Source organism: Bufo bufo, chromosome 3, assembly GCF_905171765.1.
Source record: "Bufo bufo chromosome 3, aBufBuf1.1, whole genome shotgun sequence".
NCBI lineage: Eukaryota > Metazoa > Chordata > Amphibia > Anura > Bufonidae > Bufo > Bufo bufo.
In genome coordinates this window covers 689,240,573-689,257,145 of record NC_053391.1, presented here as the reverse complement: position 1 = coordinate 689,257,145, position 16,573 = coordinate 689,240,573, and the positions used below count along the sequence as shown (strand labels likewise).

The 16,573-nt window shown below is 48.6% G+C and overlaps 1 long non-coding RNA gene across 1 annotated transcript; it reads left to right on the top strand.

Moving 5' to 3' along the window:
* Positions 1-464: 464 nt before the first annotated feature.
* LOC120994214 lies at positions 465-8,325 on the top strand. The gene is made up of 3 exons (XR_005777363.1): positions 465-617; positions 5,006-5,007; positions 8,314-8,325. It is a non-coding gene; the product is annotated as an uncharacterized LOC120994214 (long non-coding RNA).
* The last annotated feature ends 8,248 nt before the right edge of the window (positions 8,326-16,573 follow it).

Here is a 16,573-nt window from a genome sequence, read left to right as displayed (position 1 = left end):
TCCTCCATTGCTTGGAGATTTCGTCCGAAATCCCGTGCGGAGCGAGATTACATCGTCACTGTTGCCGTGCAGGCTCCCTCGTGTACTGGCTGCAGGCTGACACCTGTGTATGCTGGTTGCTTGGGACTGCATGCTGGCTGCGGTGTAGTGTATGAACTGAGGCCTGTGTTTGTGGATTCCCCTGTCTCTGTGGCTCATGTCTCTGGTGCCGTGCAGACTGACTGCATGCGATTTGTGTACTGGCTGTGGCTATCCCCATGCATGCTGGTTCTGCGATGCGTGCTGGCTGCGGCCTTGCGTATGAACATGGCCTTAGTATGGATGCATTTTTGGTGTGTCACGGGTTGTTTGTGCTCTGGCGTACTGGCTGTGGTGGTCTCAGTGTATGCTGGTTGACAAGGGCAACGTCTAGTACTACAGCCTGTGTGTTCACTTCACTGTTGGCTCCCCTCCCTGTTTGGTTTTGATGGGGTTAACTTTCCCTGGTCCGTTCCTGGGTGTGGCTTATCAGGTGCCCTCGTTATCCAGCTATATCTATCTGCGAGCTGTGGGGCTTGGGGGCAGTCTGTCTTCTGCCTTGCTGGGTGTAGCCCCTTGCTGCTGACCCAGGGGGTTTTGTCATCTGCCCTTGTTTGTGGTGTCGCCTGGTAATGCATACCGTCACGTGCCGGAGGCCCAAGGCAGACCTCTGGGACGTCATGCAAACAGAAGACAGGCAAAACAGACCAAGGACCCACAGAGAACTTTATTAAAAGCACTTGACAGTAAGCAGGTTAGGCAATAGCACTACCACAAAAGCAAGTGCACCGGCAGACCAGAGAAAAAACCCAGAGAGCGGAGAGCCAGGAAGGTCCCGGTACATTTGGCCCCTATCTGCAGAGAACCAGGTTGGTGAAACCAGCGGAAAGACAACAAAACTGGAACCCGAGCAAACACAGGACATGGAACAGACAACAAGACAAACAGGAACCAGCACAGAAGCAGATGCCTGGACCCCAAGCAGAATGGCCGTCTCAGGCAGAACTGCACACAGACTAGAGATTCACACAGACTAGAGATCCTCCCTCCGGAGAACCCAGGGACCCTCTCATGAAGGCAGGACAAACACGGGAACAGAAGCTGAAAGGAACTACAGGCAGACAAGAACAGACAAGGATCAGAAGCAGTAGACACTGCCAGGCAGGACATGGGACAGGACTACAATCAGAAGCAGTTTAGCTCTGCCAGCAGGGGCGTAGCTAGAAATGCATGGGCCCCATAGCAAAAAAAAATTATCCCCCCCCGTGCCATCTACAGATCCCCCTCCCCTAAATAGTGCCATCCACAGATCCCTCTCCCCTAAACATTGCCATCCACAGATCCCCCTCCCCTAAACATTGCCATCCACAGATCCCCTCCCCTAAATAGTGCCATCCACAGATCCCCCTCCCCTAAATAGTGCCATCCACAGATCCCCCTCCCCTAAATAGTGACATCCACAGATCCCCCTCCCCTAAACATTGCCATCCACAGATCCCCCTCCCCTAAATAGTGCCATCCACAGATCCCCCTCCCCTAAATAGTGCCATCCACAGATCCCCCCTCCCCTAAATAGTGCCATCCACAGATCCCCCCTCCCCTAAACAGTGGCATCCACAGATCCCCCTCCCCTAAACAGTGCCATCCACAGATCCCCTCCCCTAAATAGTGCCATCCACAGATCCCCCTCCCCTAAACAGTGCCATCCACATATCCCCCTCCCCTAAACAGTGCCATCCACAGATCCTCCTCCCCTAAATAGTACCATCCACAGATCCCCTTCCCCTAAATAGTGCCATCCACAGACCCCCCTCCCCTAAACAGTGCCATCCACAGATTCCCCTCCCCTAAACAGTGCCATCCACAGATCCCCCTTCCCTAAATAGTGCCATCCACAGATTCCCCTCCCCTAAACAGTGCCATCCACAGATCCCCCTCCCCTAAATAGTGCCATCCACAGCTCCCCCCTGCCCTTAACAGTGCCATCCACAGATCTCCCTCCCCTAAATAGTGCCATCCACAGATCCCCCCTCCCCTAAACAGTGCCATCCACATATCCCCCTCCCCTAAACAGTGCCATCCACAGATCCCCTCCCCTAAATAGTGCCATCCACAGATCCCCCTCCCCTAAATAGTGCCATCCACAGATCCCCCTCCCCTAAATAGTGACATCCACAGATCCCCCTCCCCTAAATAGTGCCATCCACAGATCCCCCCTCCCCTAAACAGTGACATCCACAGATCCCCCTCCCCTAAACATTGCCATCCACAGATCCCCTCCCCTAAATAGTGCCATCCACAGATCCCCCTCCCCTAAATAGTGCCATCCACAGATCCCCCTCCCCTAAATAGTGACATCCACAGATCCCCCTCCCCTAAATAGTGCCATCCACAGATCCCCCTCCCCTAAACATTGCCATCCACAGATCCCCCTCCCCTAAATAGTGCCATCCACAGATCCCCCTCCCCTAAATAGTGCCATCCACAGATCCCCCCTGCCCTAAATAGTGCCATCCACAGATCCCCCCTCCCCTAAACAGTGGCATCCACAGATCCCCCTCCCCTAAACAGTGCCATCCACAGATCCCCTCCCCTAAATAGTGCCATCCACAGATCCCCCTCCCCTAAACAGTGCCATCCACATATCCCCCTCCCCTAAACAGTGCCATCCACAGATCCCCCTCCCCTAAATAGTACCATCCACAGATCCCCTTCCCCTAAATAGTGCCATCCACAGACCCCCCTCCCCTAAACAGTGCCATCCACAGATTCCCCTCCCCTAAACAGTGCCATCCACAGATCCCCCTTCCCTAAATAGTGCCATCCACAGATTCCCCTCCCCTAAACAGTGCCATCCACAGATCCCCCTCCCCTAAATAGTGCCATCCACAGCTCCCCCCCCCCTTAACAGTGCCATCCACAGATCTCCCTCCCCTAAATAGTGCCATCCACAGATCCCCCTCCCCTAAACAGTGCCATCCACATATCCCCCTCCCCTAAACAGTGCCATCCACAGATCCCCCTCCCCTAAACAGTGCCATCCACAGATCCCCCTCCCCTAAATAGTGCCATCCACAGATCCCCCCTCCCCTAAACAGTGCCATCCACATATCCCCCTCCCCTAAACAGTGCCATCCACAGATCCCCCTCCCCTAAACAGTGCCATCCACAGATCCCCCTCCCCTAAATAGTGCCATCCACAGATCCCCCTCCCCGACGCTCACATGAGTACATTTATAAACGAATCAGTAACTCCTCCCACTAGGCGGTGCAGGCGCGTGACGTCAGTGAGTGAGCGCCGCCCGCACTGCCTGCTGTTACCGGAGCTAAGACAGAGTAAGATATCCCAGTAAAGAGATCAGCAATGTCAATGATTAAAGTTAAAGTAGTTAGTTACTGATTAGTTTATAAATATACTCCTGTGAGCGGCGTGGCCCTTGTATATTCTAACCCCCAGGCAAGCGTCCCTGTCACCATGGGAACGCCTGGGGGTTAGAATATACCATCGGATTTGAGTTTTTACGATCTCACTGAGCTCGTGAAAACTCAGATCCGATGGTATATTCTAACCCCCAGGCAAGCGGTTAGAATATAAAATTGGATCTTCTGAGTTACTCAGTGGCCTGGCTTAAGCCTCCCCAGCCACTGTGTCGGCCCGCCCCTGCGTGCGCCCTGCTCCAGTCCTGACTCCTCCTCAGCCAGGCCCGAGCCGCAGACCGCCCGCGCCCCGCCCACTACACTAGTCTAGTGTAGTGGGCGGGTGGTCCGCGGCTCGGGCCTGGCTGCCTGTGTGTGGTGTGTATGTAAATAAAATAAAAAATTTAAAAAATCAACAGAAGGCGGCCCGGACGGGCCCCCAGTGGCGTAGGGCCCCATAGCCACTGCTATGGTTGCTATGGCGATCCCTACGCCACTGTCTGCCAGGCTACACAATGAACATAGTGGATCCAGACAGAGAACAGGTACATAACATCAGACAAAGCAGCAACAACATCATCATAGAAGGACAGGTACAGATCAGACAAGGACATAACATTAAACACCAATGCAATACCAGGCGACACCACACAGAATGGTAAAATCCCCCTGGGTCAGCAGCAAGGGGCAGCACCTAGAAAGACACAAGACAGACTGACTCCAAGCCCCACAGCTCGCAGATAGATATACCGTAGCTGGATAACCCTGAGGGCACCTGATGAGCCACACCCAGGAACGGACCAGGGGACGTTAACCCCATGAGAACCAAACAGGGAGGGGAGCCTGCGTGAAAAGGGAAGTGAACACAGTGACAGTTTGACAAAGGCAGATTGTATGCCGAAACGTGTCACTGGAATGTGACAATAAATCACAGCAAGGTGCTGGTCTCTTTTGTCCTTATCAACACGGCCCTGAGACACGTGCACCGCTACTCCATCGAACCATAGAATGTGTCGGCAGATAAGAACCATTTGGCCCATCTAGTCTGCCCAATATACTGAATACTATGGATAGCCCCCGGCCCTATCTTATATGAAGGATGGCCTTATGCCTATCCCATGCATTCTTAAACTCCTTCACTGTATTTGCAGCTACCACTTCTGCAGGAAGGTTATTCCATGCTCCACTTCACCACAGTGCCGATTGATATATTGTATTACGGCACCATGAATGGGTCCGGATCCGATCCGCAACGTTGCGGAACGGGTGCGGACCCATTCATTTTCAATGGGGCCACAAAAAGATGCAGACAGTACACAGTGTGCTGTCTGCATCCGTTTCTCTGTTCCGCAGCTTCGAAAAAAATATAAAGCTTGTCCTATTCTTATCCACAAATTGCGGTCCGTGGTACAATGAAAGTCAATAGATCCACAAAATACGGAAGACATTCCATATGTCATCCGCAATTGCAGATTCCGTTCCTGGAAATTACAGTCAGGTCCATAAACCACAACTCTAACATTTTTGGCTCTATACACCACCACAATGGATTTGAAATGAAACGAACAAGATGTGCTTTACCTGCAGACCGTCAGCTTTAAGGGTATTTACATCCAAATCAGGTGAACGGTGCAGGAATTACAACAGTTTCCATATGTGCCTCCCACTTGTTAAGGGGCCAAAAGTAATGGGACAATTGGCTTCTCAGCTGTTCCATGGCCAGGTGTGTGTTATTCCCTCATTATCCCAATGACAATGAGCAGATAAAAGGTTCAGAGGTCATTTCCAGTGTGCTGTTTGCATTTGGAATCTGTTGCTGTCAACTCTCAAGAGGAGATCCAAAGAGCTGCAACTATCGGTGAAGCAAGCCATCATTAGGCTGAAAAAACACAACAAACCCATCAGAGAGATAGCAAAAACATTAGGCCTGGCCAAAACAACTGTTTGGAACATTCTTAAAAAGAAGGAACGCAGCGGTGAGCTCAGCAACACCAAAAGACCCGGAAGACCACAGTGGATGACCGAAGAATTATTTTCCTGGTGAAGAAAACGACCTTCACAACAGTTGGCCAGATCAAGAGCACTCTCCAGGAGGTAGGTGTATGTGTGTCAAAGTCAACAATCAAGAGAAGACTTCACCAGAGTGAATACGGATGGTTCACTACAAGATGTAAACCATTGGTGAGCCTCAAAAACAGGAAGGCCAGATTAGAGTTTGCCAAACGACATCTAAAAAAGCCTTCACAGTTCTGGAACAGATGGACAGATGAGACCAAGATCAACTTGTACCAGAGTGATGGGAAGAGAAGAGTATGGAGAAGGAAAGGAACTGCTCATGATCCTAAGTAGTGATGGACGAACATCTGCCAAGATGGTTCGCGGCGGGTCCCATTCATTTTAATGGCAGGCGAACCTGAAAAACCTTCAGCTCATATTTGCAGCCAAGAAATAATTACTAGAAGTGCACAAATAGTCCCACAACATGGACACTGACATACCAGATGTATTATTCGAATTTGCGATCTCCATTAATTATTTTTTTCAATGCAAAATATCGGCAATATCATTTTCGTGTACGCGCATGCGCAAATGCACTATACAGTACCCAAATGCACTATAAAGAAAGAATATTGGTATATAATACCCCGCTTCAATGAGTTTTTTTGGGGGACGACTGGTATATCACACCAGTAGAAATTATTTGTTCCAATAACGCTTGTCCCTCTATATACCTGCAGTATCGCAGCAGAACCGCACACAACTGCCGCACAATACAAATGCTCTATAATATACCGTCTAACATAGAAAGTATATTATAACATTGTACAAGGAAGGCAATCCATTAGAATAAACATGAAGATAAAACGTAACCTTTAATAATGTTACGCACATCGCCGGCACTATAATAGAAAATGCCTAATCTTGTCCGCAATTGCAGACAAGAATAGGACATGTTCTATTTTTTTGCGGAAATGGAAGCACGGATGCGGAAGTGCGGATCCGCAAATGCAGATGCGGACAGCACATTCCGGCCCCATTGAAAATAAATAAATGACCCATTCATTTTCGGACCCATTCATGCGGACCCATTTTGCGGGCGTGTGAATGGTCCCTTAAAGTTAAGCAAAAAGCATAGTAGGCAATAACAAGTGCTCGGCGGCACCAAATCAGAAACCATATGTCCTACCACAATCCGGGGGGTTCCAATGCGCATCCATGAATCCCGGAGGGAAAGCAAAAAACATCTATCCCTGGGATAGATGATGATGTGGTATTGAAGGACAGGGTGGGCAAAGAACTGTCCCTGATATTGCCCTACAGGGGGTGCTATTCTGGCCCTGATAGCCTAACAACAGACCACCCGCCCTGATAAGAGCGACCCCGTCCGGAACCTTACCCTATATAAAAATGGCCCTAGTAAGCCCCTAGCCCCTAGGCCCCTAGGCCCCTGACTTCCAGGTGATCACTATATAGATCTATGTGTTTTTGACTCATTATAAAAGTATATCGCACCCCTCTGTGTATCACACCTATCGATAGCACACCTATACTAGTGCTTAAAAGGACTTTTGTGGCCCTATTAGCTAGCGTTTGGTGGCCCTAACAGCCTGTCCCTGCTCCACACAGCAACCTCTCCCTACACTGGCAAAACACTGAATGCAAAACGGCGGCCAGATAAGGTTTATTTATAAGGTAGGGGGTATGTCCATGTGCTGAAACGTCTCAATTGGCTGTCCTGAACCACCTGATGGATGTGTCATGGGTCAAAGTTCTTCACAATGTAAAAGAATATGGCGGGCGCAAATATCTCCATATGTTCGCATGTTCGGCGAATCGTGAACACGCAAAGTTCGCCGCGAAAGGACCGCCAGGCGAACCGCAATGCCATCTCTAATCCTAAGCATACCACCTCATCAGTGAAGCATGGTGGTGGTAGTGTCATGGCGTGGGCATGTATGGCTGCCAATGAAACTGGTTCTCTTGTATTTATTGATGATGTGACTGCTGACAAAAGCAGAAGGATGAGTTCTGAAGTGTTCTGGGCAATATTATCTGCTCATATTCAGCCAAATGCTTCAGAACTCATTGGACGGCGCTTCACAGTGCAGATGGACAATGACCCAAAGCATACTGCAAAAGCAACCAAAGAGTTTTTTAAGGGAAAGAAGTGGAATGTTATGAAATGGCCAAGTCAATCACCTGACCTGAATCCGATTGAGCTGCATTTCACTTGCTGAAGACAAAGTTGAAGGGAAAATGCGCATTAATGGGGACAGATGCCTACCCTTGTTTATACACACACATGGTAGTGTTGGAAGAAACAGTGGCTTTTTCACAAGTGTCCAAAATTATGCTTTAAGTGGGGCAAATTCTTGCCAGTGTTAATACACACTCACATGGTAGTATCAAAAGAAACAGTAGTTTGTTTTGAACAAGCGCCCAAAAATTCTCCCTCTTTTGGGGAACTGCAGCACTACAGTGTGGATGTGGAGCTTCAAAAGGCAGAAGATGTGCAACTCTGTAAGGTTAATAGTGGCAGCAATAGTAAAGACAGCAGTAGCGGCACAGCATGGAACCTAATAGATGAGGCAGCAGGTGTTCAGATGTATAGGTATAGTAGTAGCATTGGAAAGGTAGTAGATTTGCAGCTGTGTAGAGGTAATGGTATTGGCAGCAGAGAGCAGGAGCTACAGCAGCACCAGTAGTAGCAACCATACAGTATGAAACATGGTGGCAGGTAGACACCAGCAGTGGCATGACAGGACCAGCCATACATAGACACCATCAGCAATAGCAGATCTACTCCTCAGCCAGAGGTTTGTGGAAATCCTCTCAGAACAGCACAATGAGGGCAAAATTAGCCAGTTCTGGCCACAGTTCCAATCTGCCTGCTAGGAAGTCATTGATTCAGGGAACAGGATATGTGCCAGAGACAGGGCACAGTTCAGGTTTGATCGAACCCGGTTGTTCAGGCAGTATGTATCCATTTGCTGATATGCGTCAGCCTGAGGTGGCACATAAAAAACTGCTCTATCATGTTAATGAAACTGAAGTCACTGCTGCTTTTGATCTAGTAGCAGAGATGGTGGGAGTTTGGCTTGGCAGAGAAGGGCCTCCTGGTCAGACATGTGGGTGGCAGGCATCTGCTTACTGGAAGCTGCAGCAAGCTGTGTACACAGTGTATCCTGGTAATACAACAATTTTGCCTTAGTTTCGGTATCAGGAAAACATTCCCCCATTTAGCTTTGATAGGGAGGGTCTAAAAGCATGGCTATCCAATAGTCATCAGTTGGCTTGGTGTTAACAATACACCTGTCAGTATGTAAGCAAACAAGCATGCAGCTTGCAATGCTTATGTCACGTTAGATGGGGATAAGAGGAACACCAAGTAAACAAACAGCAAGAGGAAAACAGACTAGGCTCCAAAGCTAGGGAGGAGGGAATGGTAACCTCCTAACAATCCCTGAGCCTCTCCCTGACTGCTGACAGTATGAGCAAGTCCTGATAGTGAACAAACTCATACGCTGGAACCTAAGCCCTGCGGACACTGTCGCAAACCTTAACTTAGGGAGCGGGGAATGAGACAGCCGCTACTTTCCACCGTGAAGGGACCAGCGTCTCCCTGAGACCTAGAAGCAACATACGCACAAAGGAGAAAACAGGAGGACTTAGCTTGAGACGAGCGGGAAGTAGAGGATCGACAAACAACCAGCATAGAACTCCAGAAGGAAAATATCAACCGCAAAGTCAGCAGTAAGAGGCAGACTTGAAAAGAGCCTCTTAAACAGCTAACGAGCAGAACCTGTGGAGAGGTGGAATCCTGCCCACAACAACAAACAGAAAGGAAACACAGAAAGACCTGTCAGATAGACTCACGTGCTGCAAGTCTATCCGATCTTCTCAGATCCCTCACAGGGCAGGCAGTGACAGCTTGCCAGTGTGCCAGAATACTTAGTAATTTCTGGCAACACACCCCCTGCTGTGATGATTGGTCATCCTGGTCAGTATCATCATCATCAACCTTGTCCTCCTGCACCACCAAGTCTTCCATCTCCTACTCCTCTTCCTCCAGTGGTGGTTCCTCATACTCATCATCCTTCTCCTCTATGGGACTTTATGTGGATCCCTTAGAGCTACAGGGCAGCTAGATGTGGACATTTTTCTTCTTTCATTGTCCCTTGTTGCATCACGGTGAACATCTTGTACGAATATAAATATCAAGGGGATGACAAAGTTGATGCCGCAGTTATCCCTACTGACAAGGGCCTGAGTACCCTACCCATGTCCCTGATAAGCTTCCACCACCTGAGTTAAAAAAAAAACATGCTCCCTGTTTTGGTGGTCTGGTGCATGATCATTCACTGCTCTACGCTGCTTGTACAGATGCTCCAACATATGCAAGGTGAAATTCCAGCGAGTTAAAATGTTGTGGATCAAGTAATGCAAAGACAGATTGTTTTGTTGCTGTGGGTTTGCAGTTCTTAGCGAAGAATGGCTGAAATACGTGTTCTCTCTCTTGGACATGGCAAATACCTTCTGTAAGCCATGATATTTTTTCAAAAAGTTTTGCACCACTAAATTTATCACATGCTCCATGCAGGGAGCATATGCCACTTCTCCCAAATGCAGCACAGCCACAATGTTCCTGCCATTGTCCATGATCACCTTGCTGAGTTGTCAGGGAGACAACCAGCGGGATATTTGCTGCTTGATACTAATTAGCAACAGATCTGCTGAGTGGCTTCTCTCATCCTGGTTCATCAGTTCTAAGACAGCATGGCAATGCTTCAGCTGACACATATGATAAAGAAGGAGGATGAGTGGAAACAATGCTCTGCCCTGTTTATGTTGGGGACAGGAGGATGTCCATTCAGAAGAGTGTGGATAAATGCCTAGTATGGTAACTAGACCGACACAAATGTGGAGGTGTCAATAGGACCGGGCCTTGTTGTTGTGGTGCTGCCTCGCCACTGCTGTGCAAAATGTTGACCTATTGGGCTTTGAAAGAAATGAACTGTCCTTTCCTGTTAAAGCTGCTCCAGGTGTCCATGGTAGCACCTTGCTATACAGCAACAATTGCAAGGATTGGCACACGTTCCCAGCCACGTGAGAGTACAAGGCAGGAATGGCCTATTTCGAGAAATAACGGTACCTGGGTATTTTCCATTAAGGTGCACGCCATTAGCTCCATAAAAGCTGTGAAATCCACTAAGTGGTATAGCAGCAACTGTACCACCAGCAACTTGGTCAGGTAGGAGTTAAGCTTGTGCAGTGGCTAGGTTTGGGGTGGTCCCAATGCTACGCTGGGTCTCCTGTACACTGTGTCACCACGTGTTGCTACTTTCCGGAAAGGGTGGTAAGGCATAGCGCATCCTAATAGGAAATAAGTCCAGAGAGTCAGAGTCTGCAGTAAACTAGTGAGCTTCTTTACTGGAGGAATTCAGGTACAAAACAGGTGAGTCATAGGGCTGGCTTCTCCTATCTTCTCCCTTGCATGAGAAGGGTTTGGGATTCTGAGGAAAGGCCTGAGACAGCTGTCCCTCTCTCTCTCTCTCTCTCTCTCTCTCTCTCTCTCTCTCAGAAGGCTAATACCCTATCCAAATGCTGGTGATCCATGGTCTATGGTAGAGTATCCCTGTCTCAGTGTCTTCCTCTGGTCACTCAATAGTCTCCTTTTCTAAGCACTGTTCCCTAACTACAGAATACTAGGGGCTGTGACTGTTCTTCTTATATACAGTTTCTAGCTGAACAATAAGCTTCTGGTGGGAGGGGTGGAATGGAGAAACTTAGCACAAACAGTTACAATGTTACACTTTCCGTCTTTCAGTGATACTCTATGGCAGTTTTTCCAGACAAAAACAGGGTTTCAAACTTAATAACATATCTAAACCAGACAATCAAAAGGCCAGTCTGTCTGTATTTGGTGGTAAACAAGTCTGGCTTTTTCCCTCTAAAACATGTTCTATTTTAAACCATATGATAGCTGTAAAAAATTCTAGCTTCTCATTATTAGCTAGAAAGTCCCAAAAGTCTGTCAGTATTCATTAACCCTTTCCACTGTGCTGTGCAAATGAACAGGATATACAGGGAGTGCAGAATTATTAGGCAAGTTGTATTTTTGAGGATTAATTTTATTATTGAACAACAACCATGTTCTCAATGAACCCAAAAAAACTCATTAATATCAAAGCTGAATATTTTTGGAAGTAGTTTTTAGTTTGTTTTTAGTTTTAGCTATTTTAGGGGGATATCTGTGTGTGCAGGTGACTATTACTGTGCATAATTATTAGGCAACTTAACAAAAAACAAATATATACCCATTTCAATTATTTATTTTTACCAGTGAAACCAATATAACATCTCAACATTCACAAATATACATTTCTGACATTCAAAAACAAAACAAAAACAAATCAGTGACCAATATAGCCACCTTTCTTTGCAAGGACACTCAAAAGCCTGCCATCCATGGATTCTGTCAGTGTTTTGATCTGTTCACCATCAACATTGCGTGCAGCAGCAACCACAGCCTCCCAGACAGAGAGGTGTACTGTTTTCCCTCCTTGTAAATCTCACATTTGATGATGGACCACAGGTTCTCAATGGGGTTCAGATCAGGTGAACAAGGAGGCCATGTCATTAGATTTTCTTCTTTTATACCCTTTCTTGCCAGCCACGCTGTGGAGTACTTGGACGCGTGTGATGGAGCATTGTCCTGCATGAAAATCATGTTTTTCTTGAAGGATGCAGACTTCTTCCTGTACCACTGCTTGAAGAAGGTGTCTTCCAGAAACTGGCAGTAGGACTGGGAGTTGAGCTTGACTCCATCCTCAACCCGAAAAGGCCCCACAAGCTCATCTTTGATGATACCAGCCCAAACCAGTACTCCACCTCCACCTTGCTGGCGTCTGAGACGGACTGGAGCTCTCTGCCCTTTACCAATCCATCCACGGGCCCATCCATCTGGCCCATCAAGACTCACTCTAATTTCATCAGTCCATAAAACCTTAGAAAAATCAGTCTTGAGATATTTCTTGGCCCAGTCTTGACGTTTCAGCTTGTGTGTCTTGTTCAGTGGTGGTCGTCTTTCAGCCTTTCTTACCTTGGCCATGTCTCTGAGTATTGCACACCTTGTGCTTTTGGGCACTCCAGTGATGTTGCAGCTCTGAAATATGGCCAAACTGGTGGCAAGTGGCATCTTGGCAGCTGCACGCTTGACTTTTCTCAGTTCATGGGCAGTTATTTTGCGCCTTGGTTTTTCCACACACTTCTTGCGACCCTGTTGACTATTTTGAATGAAACGCTTGATTGTTCGATGATCACGCTTCAGAAGCTTTGCAATTTTAAGAGTGCTGCATCCCTCTGCAAGATATCTCACTATTTTTGACTTTTCTGAGCCTGTCAAGTCCTTCTTTTGACCCATTTTGCCGAAGGAAAGGAAGTTGCCTAATAATTATGCACACCTGATATAGGGTGTTGATGTCATTAGACCACACCCCTTCTCATTACAGAGATGCACATCACCTAATATGCTTAATTGGTAGTAGGCTTTCGAGCCTATACAGCTTGGAGTAAGACAACATGCATAAAGAGGATGATGTGGTCAAAATACTCATTTGCCTAATAATTCTGCACTTCCTGTATATGACAACATACATATAAAATGTAGTTACATAGTATTAAACAGTAAAAGTCAGTGCAAGTTAACCCTTTAAAGTCAAATAACGTAAGGAGTTGATGACTTTGCATAGGGGAAACAGGGCCAAATGTCCACAAATGGCCAAATATCAAAGTATCCCTGATCCAGGGCATTATACTTGCATAACAGTAGCTTGCTGAATGTGTGTAGTTGTTGCCTGGTGTGACACAGTGAAGGGTATGGTCTGGGAGGACAGGTATTTTCCTCCCAGTGTGGGCTGCTGGGCTGATTTGCAGCCAGGTGGGGTCAAACACCGTACTGGATTTTAGGTGCCGGTCCGGGTTTTGACAACACCTAGCTGTATTTAAAAGACAGCTGGGCTCAGCAGCAAAGTGTCTGTGGTTTGGGATCAGAGGCATGGTGCCGTGCTAAAGGGCTGAGAGCCGCATGCGGGGAAACAGGCCCCCTAAATCCTGTTGTGGACCACTGGTGAAAAAACTGCTAACAAGGTGATTGTTTTGTTCTTTGGACTTTCCTTTGTGTGAATTAACACTAAGACTGAAATGTCGCTTTCTTTTTGACTTGTGTGTGAATAAACACTGAAGTTTTGTTCTGTTTTTTTGCCTCTGTTCTGCGTCCGCTTACCCTGCCTACCAGAGCGAATCCCCACAATTGGTGGAGGATGAGGGCACACGCAGTGAGGCTGGCCTGAAGGCTGAAAAGTTTAAGTTTTTTCCGGGCACGGGTGTATGTCCTATATCAAGCCGGCGTGTCCCTTGACAAAATGGAGGCGGTCGTGAAAGCCCTCATGGAGGCTCACTTGCAGCAACAGGAGGCTAACAAGCAGCGGCAGGAAACCAACCAGCTGCTATTACAGCATGTGATGGTGTAACAAGCGGCACGATGCCCGGAAAGCTGTCCGTGCGGCGATCCCTAACATGACCCCCGCGGACGACGTCGAGACCTATCTGGTGGTATTCAAAAAGGTGGCTGTGAGAGAGATGTTACCCCGAGACCAATGGGCTGAGGTAGTCACTCCGTTCCTGGTGTCTGGACCCTAGCAGGTGTTTTTCGACTTACCAGATGGTCAAGCAGCCGATTACCCGACTGTAAAGGGTGAGATTCTGCCAAGACTGGGGGTGAATGTATTGGTCCGGGCCCAGCGGGTGCATCAGTGGGAATTTAACCAGGCTGAACCCGCCAGACCGCAGTATTATGATCTGCTACTCCAGTTGCAAAAATGGCTGCAGCCTGACGTACCGAGTCCCACTGCTATGCTGGAACGTCTGTTGGCTGATTTGTTCTGGAGGGCTTTGCCGTACCCTCTCCAGCACTGGATCGGCCAGATGTCCCCTGGTAATGCCCTAGGGATGGTCAACCTGGTAGAGCGCTATGAGGCCACCAGAAATCTACGGGGGGTTCTTTTGGGAGGGGGCTAGTTAAACCCCAGAAATCTCCACCCTTGACCAGGCGGCCAGTGCCAGCCAAACCCGCTTGGGATACACTCCATACAGACCCAGCTCCGATGGTCTGTTGACGGTGTCAAGAGCCTGGTCACTTAAGGGCCGACTTTCCCAATCGGGGGGAACCCATGGATACTAACTATGGCTACTGAACCTCAATGTATGCTAGGAGGCTGTGTGCAACCGGTACCTCCGAGACAATAGACAATAGTCACCTGTGCCAGGTGCAAGTGGGAGAAACTCTGGCAGTGGTGCTGCTGGACTCAGGGAGCCTGGTGACCCTGGTAAGAGCTGCCCTGGTGCGGCCCGCCGAGTATACTGGCCGAAAAGTCGGCGTGGTGTGCATCCATGGAGACTTCAAGGACTTTGCCACCGCCCTGGTGTCTCTATCCACCTTGGCCAGCAAGTGGACTCATGAGGTGGCCGTTGCCACAAAGCTACATTATAAACTAATAATTGGGAGAGACTTCCCCAGTTTCCCGTCACTGTGGCCTGAAACCCCAATAGAATGGCCTTGCTCAGGGGGGAAACCAGAACCATGGGAACCTGAGGCCGAAGGGCCAGCAGTAGGGGTGGCCGCCACTGCGATGGAAGGCGGGGAGCCAACCCCACTGAATGTAATGGTGGGAGACATGGAGGATTTGCTGCCGGGTTCGGAGTTGGCAGACCTCAACGTCTCTGGAGACAATTTTTGTACAGCACAGCACCAGCACCCGACTATCTTGGGCCTTGGAAAATGTGGTAGTAGTTGAGGGTGAGCCGCAACAACTGGGAGCCGAGTCTATGTTCCCCCATTTTGTGGTTCAACAGGAGATGCTGTACTGGGTAAATCAACTACGGGGTGAGCATATTGAACAGCTGGTGGTGCCCAAGGCGTATCGCAAGCTTATGTTGGAGTTAGCCCACCAACATGTTTTTGGGGGACACCTGGGCCAGCAGAAAACGCAGGACCAGATTCTACAGCGGTTTTACTGCCCTAGTGTGTTCAGAGAAGTGGAAGAGTATTGCAATTCTTGCCCAACCTGCCAGATAAACAGCCCCCAGCCGCATTTCCATAGTCCCCTGGTCCCTCTCATTATTGAGGTTCCATTCGAGCGGATCGCTATGGATCTCATAGGCCCAGTACCGAAGTCCGCTAGAGGGCACCAACACATCTTGGTAGTCCTGGACTATGCCACTCGGTACCGGGAGGCGGTACCGGGAGGCGGTACCGGGAGGCGGTACCACTGCAACATACCTCCGCCAAACTCATAGTCAAAGGGTTAATGGAGATGTTTTTCCGAATGGGCCTACCTAAAGAGATTCTGACTGACCAGGGGACCCCTTTTATGTCAAAAGTCATGAGTTGAGAGAACTCAGTAAACTACTACAGATCAAACAGTTATGGACGGCATGGTAGAGAGTTTTAATCAAACCTTTAAAAATATGTTAAAGCAGGTGGTGTCTAAAGATGGGAGGGATTGGGATCTTCTACTGCCCTATCTCATGTTCGCAGTGCGAGAGGTGCCTCTACTGGGTTTTCGCCCTTCGAACTGCTGTATGGTCGACATACGCGTGGTCTGTTGGACATAGCCAAAGAGGCGTGGGAACAACAACCCACACTGCATAAAAGTGTGATTGAGTATGTTACTCGGATGAAAGAGCAGATGGAGACAGTGTTGCCGCTGGTTAAGGAACATATGGAGGCAGCTCAGTGAGCCCAGAGTAGAGTCTATAATCGCCAGGCTCGGTTTACCATGTTAATTTACTAAAACCTTGGAAAGATAGGGAGACCTGTGCTGAAGACAGCCCGCAGCCGGGTTTTCTAGCGGAAGAGGTTCCGGCCCCTCTGTCTGATGCAAGGGAAGCGGTTGCCACAGTAAAAATTGCTGACAGACTCTCCTCTAAACAGGCTCAGGAGGCCAGGGAGTTCATTAGTCGGAACACGGATGTGTTCTCGAACCTCCCTGGACGCACTTCCGCAATCCGGCATGACATTGTCACTGAGCCTCAGGCAAAAGTCCGGTTGAAGCCATATCGGGTACCTGAGGCTCGG